Raw genomic sequence first — 18,254 nt, forward strand, 5'->3', positions numbered from 1 at the left:
ACGCCCCTCAGTCGCAACTCCCCCCTCTCGCTGCTGCCGATGTCTATGCCACCAAGTTGCAGAGGCTCATCCCATCCAGTCGAGCCAGTTCATGGATTCCAGTAATCCTGATTCGGGCTCTGCCCCGCTACCTGCGTTTGGAACTGCAGTCTTCTCCTTCAGCAGCTCCCAGGGCAATTCTCGTATTAACGCCCATGTCTCGGTCCTTTTTCTTGAAGAACCGAAGGAGGAGGTCGGGGAGCAACCCCGCACACAGTTACAACAGGCTGGAAGCTCCAGGGATGCTGAGGGTCTGCCAGAGGGTCGCCCAGAGCCGGACGTCGTCCCACCTTCGACTCAGGCAGCGCCTTCTTCAGAGAAGGACAAGGCCGATTGGGGCCCTCCCCCGGAAGGTATGTGCTGGATCTTTGAAGAGGAGCCGGACGAATAGTCGTCCGTTCGCTCAGGCTCTCCCCTTCAGACGATGCTCAGGTTTTTCTATGAATTGCTACGTTTGCTACAATGGCTTACTGTATGTTTTGGGTGTCTTTGTTTGGTTCGAGAAATATATGGTTCAATGTCTGTCTACGCCCCTGCGAGGGATCTTGATGAAGGTCTTCTTTTTCTCTTCTATGCCCCTGCGTGGGATGACTATTTTTTCTCTTACTGTTCCTCAATGGTTTAAAGCCCCTGCGTGGGTAATCTGTCTCAGTGGTGGTGCCCCTGCGTGGGTGTTTTGTCTCAGTGGTGTTGCCCCTGCGCGGGTGACTTGTCTCCATGGTAGGGCCCCTGCGCGGGTGATCGGTCTTAGTGGTGTGGACCCTGTATGGGTGGTTTTTTTGATCACTGTCAGTCCAGAGTGCCATCCTCGGCCTCTGGCAATATGACCTCATGACTGTAACTGTTTTCCTGTTTATGTACATAATATAATAGCATAGTCTTAACGAGAAAAAAAAAATTGTTTCAAACGATGACTAAAATTTCCATATATGTGATTATTAGTAGCTAATTTACTGTATCTAATAACACGACCAACATTTTGGTCATATTTTCTGGTCATTAATTGGTTTTCTCAGGTGATCGTTTAGTAATATATTTTGTTGTATATTTGGTCATTAATTGTGACAATCAATGATTAAATCAACGACTAAATTAATGAATAAATATACTACTAGACAATAAAATTGAGACAACCAATTAATGACTAAGGTAAAAACGACTAAAATTTGGCCGCGTTATAGGGTCCTAAAAATTAGCTACTATTGGTCATCGACTGGAAAATAGTAATTTATATGAAAATTTTAGTTGTTTTTTTAGTAAATAATTATCCATTTTGTACTAGTGTTTGATTCTGTACTTTGCTATAACTCCCATCTCAATGTTGGCTACAAATGTTGCACTTGGAAATTCAAATTTATATATAACTTGCTACTATTATTGGGTTTGTTTCAAGTGAGTTTGGTTTCAGAGAGAAATATATATATATTTTATTGACGGGTCCTTTTTCATATTCAGTTAATACTTTTTATGGGGACACATTGGTTCCACTTCTACATTACCTTGGCAGGCCCACTTGCCCTTGTTGGTTTGATCCACTCCATTTCCCCTACAGTGGCTTACGATTGTGAAGTCACAATCACAAATATTGTTGTTCGAATGAATTATTTTTTTTGTTTCCAAGTTTCTTTTTTAATTTCTTCTTACTATCAATTGCAGAGGAGGAAAATAAAAATTATTAGGAAAAATAAAAAAACCAGCGGTCTTATGAAATACTCACTCCAATACCAAAATAATTTTCCCCCAAACTCAAATATGACTTTCATTTGAATTTTTCCAGCCAAATAGATGAGAAAAAAATTGATTCTCCAATATTTCACTGAAATAATGCTTGTTGGACCTAGAAAATTTGGAATATGGTATAAAATGACTCCCCACACTTTTTTTCCTTTGCAAGTTTGCTCCCCACAAAAAACAATTTTTAACCACCTTGGTGTGTTGCTACCAATGACTTGTTGGTGAAAAGTGAATTTAGGGTTTGCTTGATTTACGTAGTGAAGATGAGGTTTTGGGAGTGCCCCACCACATTTATTTGGCTTTATGGTAAAAACTTAGAATTTAGGTCTTTTGGCTACTAGTAACTTTTCATAAGGATTCCCTAGTAGATGGTGTTGAGGAGTACTCTTGTGGTATTATGGTATTCTTGACCACCCACAAAACTTGGTAACATCACCCCCAAGTACCAAGGGTACCTTCTATGTACAAAGAATGGCATGGGCATCACCGATGATAGGCTCATGCTTGGGGAACATTGGGAACATAGATTCATGTTCCCAACACCCAGGTACACATCCATGTGGAACCTTGATCATAACTTCTTCCACTTTTTCACCATGTCATCCAAAACATCTTCTACCAAATATGTATTTATCATTTCCTTCTTATCCAAATGGACTCCATAGCTGACAAAGGAATGTTGTAGTTCTTTCTTATGGGATGCATGAAGTTATTCCTTGTTTATCATATGTTGCCAGCTGATTTGTTGAATTATATATTAGAAGACTTTATTATGGATCATTAGCACATAGAAAGGTGTAAAATATGACTTGGTAATATGCTCATCATGGATTTCAGTTTCGAGATTCATAATCAAACTAGGAATAATCATATATCTTCAAGGACCACATTGCTAGTTTTAAATTATTTATTGGCACATTAGTTGCTACAAAAATGAACCATGTACACGTCAAGCATGCTTGAAAATCATTAAAAACAATAGCCTATGAGTTGTATACGACAACAATTTTTTTATATTATTCACATGAAGTTAGGATCAAATGTTTATGCCATATATTGAGAAAGCCTGGTAATATTTACATGGTGCTCTATATTATTTCCCTTTGAAGGAATTGCCTCCAACTTGCATTTTATTCTACATTCCTTTCACAAGTCTTCTACTTCATTGCATTTATCATATTCTATCAATAATAAGCCTAGTAGTTAGAGCATCAAGTAAGACATCTGAAATGATCTTAGTGTTCTAGTTGTTGGAATTTCTTCTTTAACTTGGTCAATCTATGCATTTGGGATTTTGTAATTTGCAAATAATAATTTGGCCCTTGATCGTAAACTGCTTGCTACTAATTACAAAAAATAATTTTCCGAATGTAAAAATCGAAAGGAAAGTACAGGGAGAACGAACTTTTGGGAGAGGTCTACATGAGAAAAAAATCTCACCATAAACCTCAATGTGCCATGACTTTTGTTTCCCTTTCAACTCTACTTTTGGGAATTGTTTAATTACAATGCTTGGTGTTCTTATGCATGTAATGTATGCCCATCTTATTATGAATTAACCATTACTGTATTTTTTATGGTTTTATGTTCTCCATATCCCATTCAGGCCATAACTCCTTAAGGACATGGATTGGAGAAAGGAAAAAGTACTTCATGCTAGTTCTACTAATATGTATATACATGGAGTTCAATTATAACAATATTATTTTAAATACTAGAAGGATTTTATGAAAATCAATGAAATTCACTGCTTCATTTGGAAAGGCCTTTGGGAAGCTTAAGAAACCTAAAATATTCAATGCAAATTTTGTTTCGAGGATAGCGGAAATATTCATGGATAAAGAAAAGAATTTGGAAGATTAGTTCTCCAGGTAGTATTTCTCTTTGAACAAGACCACTAGTTGCAGTGGATTATCAACATTTGTAGTTGTTTATCAAGCTTCATAAAAAACATTATCCTTTTTTGATTGGTTATTAATTGACGGATTTGTTATTTCTACTTGTTTCTCTTTCTGGAAGTTTTTGTGCTAACTAGTTTGAACTAATTGAGGATCAAACATTGGTGGTATCATTGTAATATGTTAAATTCTTACTTGTATTGAATCATGTATCTGTTGTGAAAGATAAATCAATGTGTTATATCTTGGAAATAAAAGTATGGTAAATATGGGAAAAATATTGGTGCTTTGCATGTAAATCTGCGAAACAGATCAAAACTACTCTTGTTTTATCTTTTCATTATAATGATCACTGATGTTTTGCATTTGAGTGATTGAGGATGGCCATATGTGTTCCCTCAAATTGGAATTTTGGTGTTCGAATTTACTGTGTATTTTACATTCAAGAATCATATAACAACTGGAATTTGAAATTTACATTCCAAAATAATCCTATTTGGGGGATAACTAGTGGTTATTGCTATATATTTTTGATGTTGGAAATTTGTTCCAAATCACAGCTAATATATTGCACCATAGGTCAGGAACACACAAAATGGGAAGGGAAATGTCTTTGCAATTTATCCACTTATACTGAAGTGATCCATAAATATAAGAAAAAGATTAATAATTTGATATAGACTAGTTGGATTATTCATATGTCATAATGGACCCAAATAGTACTTCTTATCTCAAGAAATGCTCATCAAACTCGGGAATTCTTGACATCATCGACCACTAACCCTAGATTTATTTACTTAGCCTTCTACATTATCTAATTATATACATGTACACGAGGCTATCTTATTATTGTATTAGTTTTACTTCATTTCATTTTATTGTAGACTTAGCTTTGGTAGGAGTTTTGTTTGCACTCCCAGGTATAAGTAATCTACAGCTTGAGCTTTTTAGCATGTAACTTATCTGACCTTATTATGCTTAAGATTTCCTTGAATATTGAATACTAAGTTTACTAAGGTATTATTTTTTATGGCGACATTTTATTTGCTTTCATTATACATGTCATTTAGCCATATAGTGGCCACTATTGCCTAACTGAAGAAAACTTGTTCGAGTTTCTTGCTTTTATGGGGGGAAATGGCATTGACAATATTGCTAGTGTTGAGGTATATATAATATAAATCCTTTATAGTCTACTTTAGTTTATATTCCAATGTTCATTGCCTTTCATGTCTTGTACTTTGCATTGTATCTTCTTCTTCCTTTTTTTTTTCAGACTCAATATTGATGATAAGAAGCAGGAATTGAAGAAAGAGGAGAAAAAATATAACACTGGAGCGAGAAAGTGAAAATTAAATAGAGAGAGAAGAGAACTAGTCTAGGTGTACCCATAGAGCCAATATCCTGCATTAGACACACACATAGGGAATGATGGTCAACTCTTCTCAATTGGTGAATTCACTTGTAATGCCTTGGGAACACAATGATAATGTTTTGAAATGATGAAACCTATTGGATGTGTGGGGCCTGACCCAGGTTCAACGTTTGTTAGCCAAAAAAATCCCTACAATACTAGCCCTTTCGGCATCAGCCCACGGAGCGCGGACCAAAGTCTCACCCAAAGTAGTATGGGGGGATGTTGGAACCAAGTTTCCACACCTTGAGATGGTCGTGATGTCGGTTTGTACCCTCTGTTCCTGCTTCTGCGCAAGTCGCTAAGTTCTAGGCTCTGTCAGTCTAGCCCTTTATTCTGCCCAGTTTACAGACACACACCTCGACCGATTCTTCCTCAAGAATGGCTAATTCCAGGACCATTCAGCATGCCTCCTCTACAACCTGAATGATTCGTTTGTTTTGCGTGGTTACGTCAGTGATGATGGTGATGGAAAAGTCTTGTTTTAGTGCCATCTGCTCATTGTTAATCCACTGGTCGCTGATCACCTGTTGGGTGCGGTGTTCACAAGCCCTTAACTCCACAATCACTCCATCTTGCAATAGGTGGAGCACCTCGCGAGGGAGTGCTGCCAGATTCAACCCTACTCCCTTGAGGGCATTGATAGTGGGCCTATCAGCTTCATTCTTCATGGTCAGTGCTCCATTAGGCAGCACTATCACGATGGAGACCTTTGCACGCAAAATATCGTAGCTTTTAAAGTGTCGATAGCAAGGTTGGTCAACATTGTGCTAGCCTATGATGCACAGGTCTGCAGCTCCTGTAGACCTGTCTGGATAGCCCCCAATATTAATTGATGCTACTGCTCAAACTGTTGTAGGGCCTTCACAGTAACATCCTGCACCGTGTTGTCGATGTCATGAAAATCGTGCTTTGTGAGGGTGATTGGGTCCAACAATGTCTTAGTGGCCTTGGATTTCTTCTTAGACCATCCTTTCTCCTGCTCCCTTGGATGCTTGATGTAGGCGGATGTCGCCTATGGGTCCATGCCATGCTGCTTTGTCCGCTCGTCCGTCTCTTCCTATGTCTCGGGTGAAGGCGACCTCATGCCTTTGTCAGAGCCCCACTCTATTCCACCTATTTTCTTCTCCATATGCTAAGCAGCATTGCGCTCCACCTGGGCCTTGTCAGCAACCTCCTTCTTTCTCTTTTTGGTTATCTGCATCATCTTGAGCTTAGCCTCCTCCTTCTTGCACTGTGCAGCAGACTTTCTCCCTCCCACTGCCAAGTCTGCTATAATGTGCCATTCTACTGGCCAGTGATCTAGTACTACATCAATGGTGTCATTTGTTGCCAGGTAAGGCAAGTCATACCATGTCTGCGCAGAGTCTTTCCTCACCCTGATAGACACATGGTGAAAATCTTCCTTAAACTCTGTATAGCCCTATAATTTGGCAAACACCATAGGCGACAACGTGGTTTGCGATTGATGGCCATGTGGATGTTCATCACCATCAAGATATAGAATATATTGTTGTCTTTGATGCGTTGTGCATCCTTGATCACGCACAACAAAGCGTACTTCGCTGCTTCTGGTAGGTCCAAAGCAACCGAGGGGAATTGTCTGTCCTCTGGCAGCTTCCATGCTACCAGCACAATAGACAACAAGAGACACGCGTAGTGGAACATCTTGTTGAGCTCATGTGCCTCGTGGCAGTTTGCAAGGAACTCATTGCAAAGATAGTGCACCCAATTAAACTGGACTCCTTCGGTGCACTGGGCTACTACGGTGACGACAGGTGCCGACACCTCATAAGCACTACACTTTCTCATCACCTTCCCTGCCAAAATTTGTGTCACCACCTTTATGGCAAGGTCACTGATACTGGATATGGCATATCCACGCGGCTTCTTCACTAGCTTAAACTTCTCCTTCATGGCCTCCGCAAGGGTCTACTCACCACCTTTTCCATCAAATATCATGGCCGAATTTTCTCCTATGTAGGGCAATCACGTGATCCTGTGGATCAATCTTTTAGTGATGGGTATTGGCTCCTCTACCCATAGACACCCATCATGCACCAAGCATAGTAGCTGCTTGATGACCAAGACTGTAATCGGGGTGCGGTTGTAGTGCGGCACCCATAGCAGGTTGAGCAGACTTGCCTTGTCTACTCCTCTGAGCCACTTTCGTGGCTCTAATGCGGTCATCCCGGTGGTTGTGTCAATAATGCGGCACATTAGCTGCTCGGTTTCCAAGTGCGGGAACTGCTCATGGTAATCTAAATCTAAGACTTCGAGCTTTAACAAAGGAACCCACCCCAAGCGTGGTCCTTCGAAGAAAATATCATCTGGCAGCAAAGGGGTTTGCAAGGGGACCTTGCTCTCATCGATATCTTTTGGCACCTTGGTCTTGCCCTTGCATGGAGGGACATACTCAGGCAACCGAGTGATAGGGTCAGCACCCTGGACTTCAACTTCCTCCATGTCTATCCCTAAGTCCTTGTCATCCATCGGGATGTCTTCGATTTCCTCCTCCTCCGGCTCCAGATTGATGCCTTCGCCCATTTATTGTGTGGTGGGCTTGTCCTTTGGTGGATTTCTTCTCAGTGATGTGTGCACCAGTATTGCAGGCTGCTTGCCCTTTTTATCCTTTGCACTGTCCTTGGTTGGGGTCGGCTTTCATCTCAACATCCGTGGTGATTTGGGAACTTCCGCTAATACTTCAGCAACCTTAGGAGCAACTGCTTCTGCCTCCATAACAATTTCCAGCACTGACTCCTCTGCTGTCACTGCTTTGGTATCCATAGCTTCTATGAGTTCCGACATGATTTTATGCAGTAACTCCTGTGTCACCTTCGGCAATGTCTCAAATACTGAACTGGCTATTAGAGCTTCAAAGTTCTCGCGGTTCATGTGTGCCTAAGAGCTCAACAACTCAATTCTCAAAATGATAAGTGCTTTTCATTGGGTAGCCACCTATAATTTATAGGGCATTTTGAATTCAAATCTGACCATTCCCCCCACATTTGCTTCATTAATGCTGGATTGGCAGCAGATTTTCAAGAATTTGATCCATAAATTCTGTCTTAAATTTCGGTCACCCACTTCATTTGGCTGCATTTCTACCGTCAAATCGTGAACGGTGACTTTAACGGTTACTTTCCAGCTGACCTGCGCGATTTCTCCTTGGGTAGTACAGTTTTCTTCGCGTTGCCGCGAATCCCATGACACTTCATTGCTTTGCACAACCCTCCAATTGTGTAGCTCGCCAACTCGGGCAATGTAGTTTATAGTCCCACGCCTGCATTCAGCTACCTGGAGCGCTAAGACTGTGCTACCTACATATAGTCACATGGCCAGACCACCAGTGTATGGCTTCAATCAACTGCCATTCACCTTTCCTGGGAAGGGATCTCCATTCAATTTGACCAACTGAACTGCTCCACCGTCAGTAATCTCCTTGATGACATAAGGCCCTAACGGATGCATTTTGAATTTCCCTGGAAATTTATCAAACTTACTATCATATAACAAAACCAGGCCATTTACCTTAAAGGTGCACAACTTAATGTGTCGATCATGCCATGCTTTTTTGCGCTTCTATTGGACCTATTAGTGAAATCCAGCTAGAAATATCTCTTCCTCAAGCTCAGCTAATTGTGCGAGCCTCTCTTCCAGGGCTCCGCGATCCATCATACCCAGGAGTGCTGCTATGTGTAGGCTAGGCACAATGTATTCCATGGGCATCACTACTTCAACACCATATACAAGCCTAAAGGGTGTCTTTACAGTCAACTTCTTGCATGTTGTCTGATAGGCCTATAATACTACAGGTATGTGCAGGTCCCAATCACTTCACTGAGCATTGAAAACCTTGGTCTGTGCGCTCCCCAATACTTTATTGAATGCTTCCATTGTCACGTTAGCCTACGGGTGATAAGGCGTGCTCTTCTAATGATATACCTGAAATTCCTCCGTCAGCACGCTGATCATCTCATTCAGAAAGTGCGTACTGCGATCACTCATCAAAATCTTTGGACACCCAAATCACTTCAGTACATACTCAAAGAGGAACTTTGCAGCAGTCGTGCCTGTGAAATCCTTCATAGGCTATGCCTCCACCCATCAAGTCAAATACTCCGTCGTGGTGATAATGTATTGTGCTCCTGTCTTCTTCCTTTGGGGCTGAATGGGTCCCACAAAATCTATTGCCCATTTCTCAAAGGGTTGTAACATCATTTGTGGATTTAGAGGCAGCTCATCGCTTCACAATGGCCTACCAATCCTTTGACACACATCACATGCTTTTCAATAAGCTTTTAAATCCTGATGGAGGGTTGGCCACCACAAACCTATGCGTAGAATCTTCTGCGTGGTCACTCTCCATGCATAATGTCCTCCTGTGGTGCCCCCATGAGTGTCCATGAGGATACTGCTCCTTTCAAACCCCAGTACATATTTTCGTAATATTTCATCGGACCCCATTTTGTACAGATGCTCAGAAATGACAAAAAAGTCTGCCGCGCGCACCACTAACTCCTTCATCTATTGGACGGTGTAACCTTTCGGGGCAGTTCCCATCCTTAAGAAGCGTATGATGTCTTCAAAGTGACCATTCGTGACATGCACAACAAATAGTTGCGTGTCAGGCAATCCCTCCTCCAAATTAGTGGGCTCTTCCCCTATTTCGATGTGTGACAAATGGTTTGGTCTCACGTTCAGTCATCAGGATTCACAATAACTTCAAAATCATACTCCTGGAGTAATAAAAACCACCTGCAGATTCTCCCCCCCAACACAGGCCTACTGACTAGGTATTTTAAGGCGGAATGATCTGTATACATCTTAAAATGGCCACCCAGCAAATAGTGTCTAAACTTTTGGAGCACGTATATCATGGCTAACTCTTCGCACTTAGTGGTGGAATAATTCTTCTCCATCTTGGATAACCTTCTTCTTGCAAACGCTATGGGATGGTCCAGTTCTCCTCCTTCGTCCTGTGTCAGTACTCCTCTCAGCGCTATACATGATGCGTCAACATGTACATGAAACTCCTTCTTCTAATCCAGGAAGACCAAAAACAGCACAGTGACCATCTTTTCTTTCAATACATCCAATCTCTTCTTATAGTCCTCGTTCCAGCAGAATGTGATGTCCTTTTTCAACAACTTTTCCATAGGCACGGTGATCTGGGTATAGCCCTTGATAAGATTTCTGTAATATCTAGTATGACCTAGGGTGGCGTGCAACTGCTTCACACTCCTCGACGCTTCCAAGTTAAGTTCACCGTCATCTTCGTAGGATCTACCATCAGTCCCTGTCTACAAACCACATGCCCCAACAGGGTCCCAAAAGGAACACAAAATAGGAACTTCTTCAGATTGAGCGCAATCTAGTACCTAGGCGCAAACTTGTGACATGGCGTTTCACCAACCCAAACACAGTCCAGTCATCAAAGTACACTTCCAGAAACTTGTGAATAAATTCCTTAAATGCAGCAATGCCTACGTGCGAAAAAATCGTAGGTGCATTCTTCAATCCAAACAGAATCATAGTGTACTAAAAACATCCCCACTCAGTCGCGAAGGTTTTCCTGCTTCTATCCTCCGGTGCTATTTTGATCTGATGGTACCCAGAGAACCCATCAATGAAGGAATATGCTTCCTGGCCACCTACATTGTCCAGCACTTCATTAGTGAATGGAGTCAAGAAAGGATCATGTACACAACCGTCACTCAATTTCCTGAGATCTACGCATATCCTTATTTCATCCTTCTGCTTCTTTTCCTGTACCACCATTGGGCTTACCCATTTAGAACCTTCTACGAGCTCAATGATGCTTGCCGTGAGCATCTTTTCTAGCTCTAAGCGGACCTTCTCCTTATACATCGGATTGAGGCGGTAACGTCTTTACTTAACCGGCTTCGCATTGGGCTTCAACGTGATCTTCGTAACACCCAGGTCTCCTATTATCCCTTTTAGATATGTAAACTTGGTATGGAACAAATCCTGGTATTCGTGGAGCAATTCAGCCACCTTATCCATCGTCGCATCATCCCAGTAATCTCCAATCTTCATGAATTTGGGCTTTGCCTCTCTACCAATTTTTACCTGTTTCATTTTTAGCAGCACGGTTATATCAGGATTCTCAATCTGTAGTCACTCAACCTCACAGTGACCTTCTATTTCATGGATGTTAATCTTTTGCAGATCCTCATATTCTTCTTCAGCAGTCACGTTATAGCATTCTAGCCCGTGGCTCAGTTGATTAGTCCAATCGGGTTGAATCAGATCTAATGGATCCTACAGTATCCTAAATATTGTTTCTTTCACTTCTTGTAGTGCCTCATCAATAGCGTCAAACTTGTCTTCAAAGCTAAACGTTATTATGAATCCTTCGCATAGAATATCCCATTCACATATACCATGGTGGAGCTCTGTTTCCAAGTACTAGTTCATTGGGATGACATCCAAGTTGTGACAGAACAAGTGCACCCATTCAGGTTGGGGCTTCGCTTCGTAAGCCTCATCCCATTTGGCCAAGTGTGCACGTGGATCGTCCTTCCTGTCATACTTATCTATCATTCGTACCTTCGTCTTCCCAAGTGTGTTCTCATCATCCTCCTACATTCACGCCAGTCATCAAAGCTACCCTTGTGCATACCCCGCCATCTTGCGAGTGTAGTGCGCAGTGCCCAGTCCAAAGCCTCGAAGCGCTACTTTTCTGGTACTCCCCTCTCAAGTGAATCCAAAACTACATCTACATCATTCAAGCCATCATAAGTGGGTAGATTCCTTACTTCTGACGACACACAATGCAGTGACCGGGTCATCATGTTACAACTTAGTGTGGTTACTTCATGCAACCGATTCTGCCAGCTCTCTAATTCTTCATCAGAGTCTGAGGTGCAGGAACTCTTGTGATCCCCACAATTCGTCCATCCGATGTTGGATTCACCCAATCTTGGTCTCGCATTTTTATCTTATAGATATAATCCAAATCGTCATCGCTCTCATAATCGTGGACTGGTTCAGTATAACACGATCCTTCAACAGGATCTAGGGTTATTATTACGCGGAGAGATTTCTTTTCAAATATCATCCTTCGCTTCTTTAGGTTGATTACCTTGTTCATATCAGTAGCACAATCAATAACAAGGAGCGCAAGGTAGGGGTTGCTATCATCCATAATTTCTATCACTTCAAAGTCAGTTAACGTGCTCGTGCCTTCAATATCTACAGTCACCCCTTACAACTGCCCCCTGGGGATGATCTTCTACTCATTTCCGATCCTTAATTAAATCGGAGACCACTGCAGCGCGGGTCTTCCCATTCGCTCCCAAGTCTTCTTTGCTAGCACGTTCGCGTCTTACCCCAAATCCAAAATAACCTGATCCATTTCATACTCTCATATTTGCGCGGTCAGTCTCATCTCTCATCCTGTCCTTGTTTAATGCTTACTAATATTTTGTACCACGTGTAGTTCACCTGGAGTGTTTCTGACGCATCTATTTATAAGCTCCTGCAATCCCTTCACAGCCTTGCTATCGCGTAGCAGCTTCATGCAGGTCTCTAGAAAGGTCGTAAGCATAGAAGGGTCCATCTCCTGATCCGGCTTGTCCTTGCTCACTCAGGTGGAGGCCTCAATGAAGCTCTTCTTTTCTTCCATGAATTTTTTGGGCGCACGCTCCAAATCAAATTCAACCTCCTTCGTCGGAGCTTTGCTAACCCATGCGTTGTCTTCGGGTTGTTTCCCCTTATCGTCCCCTGTTGCAACTCCACTTTGGAGCACTATATTCACATTCGTATCCTCACCACGAGGCCCAGACCTCATCATCTGTAGGTTCTGAGTCAGCTGAGGTGGTAGTGCCCCTTTGTCGCGTATCCTCGTTATCAGCATAGGACAATCCTTCGTTTCATGATCAAATAGAGTGAAATATTTGCACAGTGGACGCGTTGGGTTAGTGCAATCGTGGGAGTAGTGTCCTAGTCCCCCGTAATTGTAGCAGATTAGCTGTCCCTGACCTTTGCTAGGTCCTCCTCTACCTTTTCCTCGTCCGCGCCCTTGAAAGCTTGTTTGCGCCATCCTTGCGCTCTGGTTAGGGGCCTGTGTTTCTACCTGAACCCTATGGGCGGGTGTCCTGTATATCATCAATTCATAACTTCTGCATCTACTCTCATCATGCCCTACTAACCTTCAGAAGTTGCATAATAGTTGTCAAGGTGTTTGTACAAACTTTTGTAGCAAATCACAGTTATCCGTCATATGTTTTCTTGCTACCTGACGTATAGCTGACCACAACGTAGGCCCCGTGCTCAGTCCTGCTTAGGCATCCGGGCTTAAAGGCATCGATTCTCCTCGTGCAATATAGTTTGCAAATACCGATAAATGGTGTTTGTCATGCCCCTAACCCTTGCATTTCAGGAACCATACCTCTTCGCGCACCTTTGACCGAACTGTTATGTCCTGCTTCAAACTTTGCATTTCAAGGCAAAGATTTTGCAAATACGCATGGATCTACTGAACCCCTCGATTTGGATCTTGCATCGGTGTTTCATGCAGTCTCATTGCAATCTCCAAGGCCTCTACCTGAGTTGTTATCTTCTGTTGTGACAGCACAACCCTTAGGTGTGGCAGGAGCGAAGCCACGAACCATTCGCGATGTTGTCCATCTGTCAAGTTCATATTAGCTTCGCGGATTTTACACTTCAATCTCTGATCCAATTCCCAAGGTGTCTCGCCTGGTTTCATCACGATTTCTTTGAACCCCACAATAGACCGTGCTTCGGATTTAGGTCTACTGAATTATTTATTCAGCGCGGTCTGGATGTCTGCCACTCCAGTGTTTGGGTTATCATTAGAGTATTTAATGTACGAGGTTAGCGCATGATCCTGCAAAGCACTAACCAGTGTTGCCTACTTCATGTGATCATCCGTAACACCTTGAGCTTCCCACACAGCTTTCACAACGAACCAAAACTCGTCCGGGTCCTCATTTCCCAAGCCATTGAAAAAAGGCAGCTTCACTCAATTTGCAATGCTGAACTGCGGTGGAGGTGGAGGTGGTATGGGTGAAGTTGCAGGTGATGGTGGTGAAGTTGGAGGTGGTGTGGGTGGAGGTGGAAGTTGTGGGAATCCTTGTCTTATTATCTGAACTGCACTTCGCAGAGAAGCCTGCGTTACTCCCTCTTCATCACCTAATGGAGGTGAAATCAATGGACCATAATCAGGACCCTTTCTCCTTTCATTCCTGTAAATCCTTCTGCTTCGCGTAGCTCTGAACATCAAGGTAGATGTAGAACCCGTTTTTTCGCATAATAAAATCTTAATCTAGGTATTCAAAGACATCAAGTACTTACCTCACAGACCTTTGAAAGAGTGTTGTTCCGCCTCGCTGTAGCTAACTAAGGTATCGACCGTGAATTCAGTCACAAATCCTCCTATGATGCGATTGAGCCAATGATCGACAACATCAGCGATCTTATACTCAGAGGCTTCCAATCTCTGTACTAACTTCGAGGTCTAGACAATAGGACCATCAAGTCTCCACCTTCCTTGGCTATCTGCTAGCTTCACGATCCACTTGTATAGTTCAATCGGAAAGGAACAAAAAAAGATCTCATGGATATCTGTATATATGTACCTGTCCAGCCACTACTCCTTTTTTAGTCGCGGATTTTTGTTCTACTGTGTCATGAATTCATGGATCTTCCTATCCAACCAGTCCCCAATCTCTTTCTTAGTTGTATTCCAGTGATACGACATCACACATCCCTTATTCAGATTTCAATCTCGGCAACGGAACCATTTGTTGGCTGCATGGGGCCTGACCCAGGTTCAGTGTTAGTTAGCCAAACAAATCCCTACACTACTGGCCCTTTCAGCATTAGCCTGCAGAGTGCGGACTGAAGTCTCACCCGAAGTAGTATGGGGGGATTCTGGAACCAAGTTTCTGCACCTTGTGATGGTCATGATGTCAGATTATACCCTCTGTTCCTGCTTCCACACAGGTTGCTAAGTTATAGGCTCTATCAGTCTAGCTCTTTAATCCACCCTTCAGTACTTCCGTGGAGGAGTACGATTGGCCTTCGAGTAGCCCTATCCTGCAGTTCAGGTACTTTCGCGTTCCTATGACAGCGTATTGTACGAGTTCCTAGTTATCTTTAAGTGTTTTATTTATCTTACTAAACAATCACAGTTAGCACCGCGTAAATAGATATTTTTACTTGCGTTCAATTAACCAATGTAATTACATACATTTGCGCATCACATAAGCATTGTAAATGAAATCCATACACAATATGACAAGATGCATTAACAGGAAACAAAGGCGTAGAATTTGTGGAGTGCTTCTCTTTATTGATATCTTCAGACAATTATAGAATTTATCCGCCCTGCGCACACAGCTGCAGGGATACATGCACTTAGCTGCAGAGCCTCTACCTATGCTACGACCCGAAACTTATATTTCTCTAAAGACTTCCTCCTTATTGCTTAAGACTTCTTACTTTTAAAGCTACTTAGAGCTTACTTAGTTAGCACTTTTTATACAATCCCATGGTCCGCGGACCATGGGTAGATATTTACAGCCGAATTTACACTTAAAAAAATAAGGGCGGACAACCGTTTATGACTCATGACACTTTCGCGCTCCGCGATGACAAAATGTAGAGACTCTACAACTTTATTACAAAATTTGACCCAAAACATGGGCTTTTAGCCCCAAAACTGTCCTTGGGGGATTCTGTTCCCCAAAAAACCATATTTCATGTGTAAATTGTACTCCAACCAATATTAAGTTGGAAAATCATATTGTAATACTTGACATTTTATATAATATAGTTTATGTGGTTGAAATTGTTTATAGTTTCACTTGATATTATTTAGTATTGTAATTAGCATATGTAATTTAGCTTTTTCATATCAGATGAGCATGTACATTGTATTGCATTCTTTTTTAATTTAGTTTCAAAATCATACTAATTAATTTATGTTAATTAATAATGAACAGATAAAATCATTCTAAAAAATACTAAATTAGTAGTTTATGTTGATTAATGATGAACACAAATAAAATAAATATACGACTAAATTAGTTGCTCATAATGTTTGTTAATAAAAGTAAATGAAATGAATATAAACTACTAAAGTAGTCATTTATATAATGAATATAAACATATTTAAAAAAAGATAAATGACTACTACAAATAATAAATTTGTGATTACAAATGATGACTAAATTTTGCATATATACGACTATTAGTAGCTAATTTACAGAGTCTTATAACACGACCAAAATTTAGTCATATTTCTTTGGTCATTAAATAGTTTCAAACAATGACTAAAATTTGCATATATATGACTATTAGTAGCTAATTTACAGTATCTTATAACACGACCAACATTTTGGTCATATTTCTTTATGGAGTTTTCTTCCGGGACAATCACATCCATAATAAGTGAAATCTTCTACGCGCTAGGCCAGGATAACCAAGGTCAAAAATTCCCAGGGGGCAGCTGATGGGGGAGGCCTCTTTCCCTTCCACTTTAGTTTGAATCGACGTTTTGAGCCATCCACTGTGGCTCATCATTAAGATAGATCAATAAGTATATAAGACAGATCTCGACAGAATGAATAAATAGAGGTATGAGATAGTGATGGAATGGGAATGATGGTAACCGACATGTCTTAGGTAAGGTTAATTAATAATTAATAAGAAAACTTAATAATTATTATAGTTAATAATTTTGTTAGAATTAATTGAATATTAAATTAAGATTGAAATGATTTTAATTCTAATTAATTTTAATATTATTTAATTATAATTTAGAATTTTATTAAGAATTTTATTAACTTTTTTTAATAATATTAATATTAATCCAAAACTTTAAAAATATTATGGATTAATATTAAAATAGAAATATGATTTTTAATTAATTTTACAATAGAATTAAAATTCTTAGAAATTTATATAAAATTCTTAGAATTATTATTTCTTTAAATATATTTATAATTTACTAATTTTGATAAAATTTATTGAATTTAAGATCGAAAAATAATTATAATTAATTTTAATCATAACTAATTTTAATTATATTTAATTATAATTTTATTAAGAATGTTATTAAATTTTTTAACTTAATAATATTAATATTAATATTAATATTAATATTAATGTTAATTCCAATTTTTAATAATATTTTGGATTTAAGATTAGAATAAATAAATAAAAATAAATCTAATCAATTTTAATATAGAATTTTATTAAGAATATCATTAAAAATTTTAAAAAATTCTTTTAAAAAATTTAATTTTAAAAATATATAAATATCTTAGCTTTTCAATTAAAATCAAATTTGAAAATTAAAATTAATTTTAATTTTCAACTTTGATTTTAATTAAAAATCTAAGATATTTATATATTTTTATTTTATTTTATTTTTTTAAGAATTTCTAGCTTTTTTCTAATGGTATTCTTAATAAAATTCTTTATTAAAATTAATTAAAAATTATTAGAATTATTTTTATTTATTTATTCTAATCTTAAATCCAAAATATTTTTTAAAATTTGAGTTAACATTAATATTAATATTATTAAATTAATTTTTTTTAATAACATTCTTAATAAAATTATAATTAAATAGAATTAAAATTAATTAAAATTATTTTTCAATATTAAATTCAATTAATCCTATCAAAATTAAACTATAAATATATTAAAAAAAATATTCTAAGAATTTTATATAAATTTCTAAGAATTTTAATTCTATTGTAGAATTAATTAAAAATCATATTTGTATTTTAATCTTAATCCACAATATTTTTAAAATTTTGGATTAATATCAATATTAATATTATTACAAATTTTAATAATATTCTTAATAAAATTCTATTATAATTAAATAAAAATAAAAATAATTATAATTAAAATCATTTCAATCTTAATTTAATATTCAGTTAATTCTAATAAAATTACTAACTTTAATAATTATCAAGTTTTATTATTAATTACTAACTAACCTTACCTAAGAAATATCGGCTACCATCATTCTCGTTCCATCACTATCTCATACCTCTATCTATTCATCCAGTCGAGATTTGTCTTATATACTTATTGATCGATCCTAATTATGAGCCACAGCGGATGGCTCGAAATGACGATTCAAACAATTATGGATGACATAA

Source organism: Pinus tabuliformis, chromosome 2_1 (assembly GCF_031772625.1).
Source record: "Pinus tabuliformis cultivar Carrire ecotype Pingquan chromosome 2_1, CPIR1, whole genome shotgun sequence".
Lineage (NCBI taxonomy): Eukaryota > Viridiplantae > Streptophyta > Pinopsida > Pinales > Pinaceae > Pinus > Pinus tabuliformis.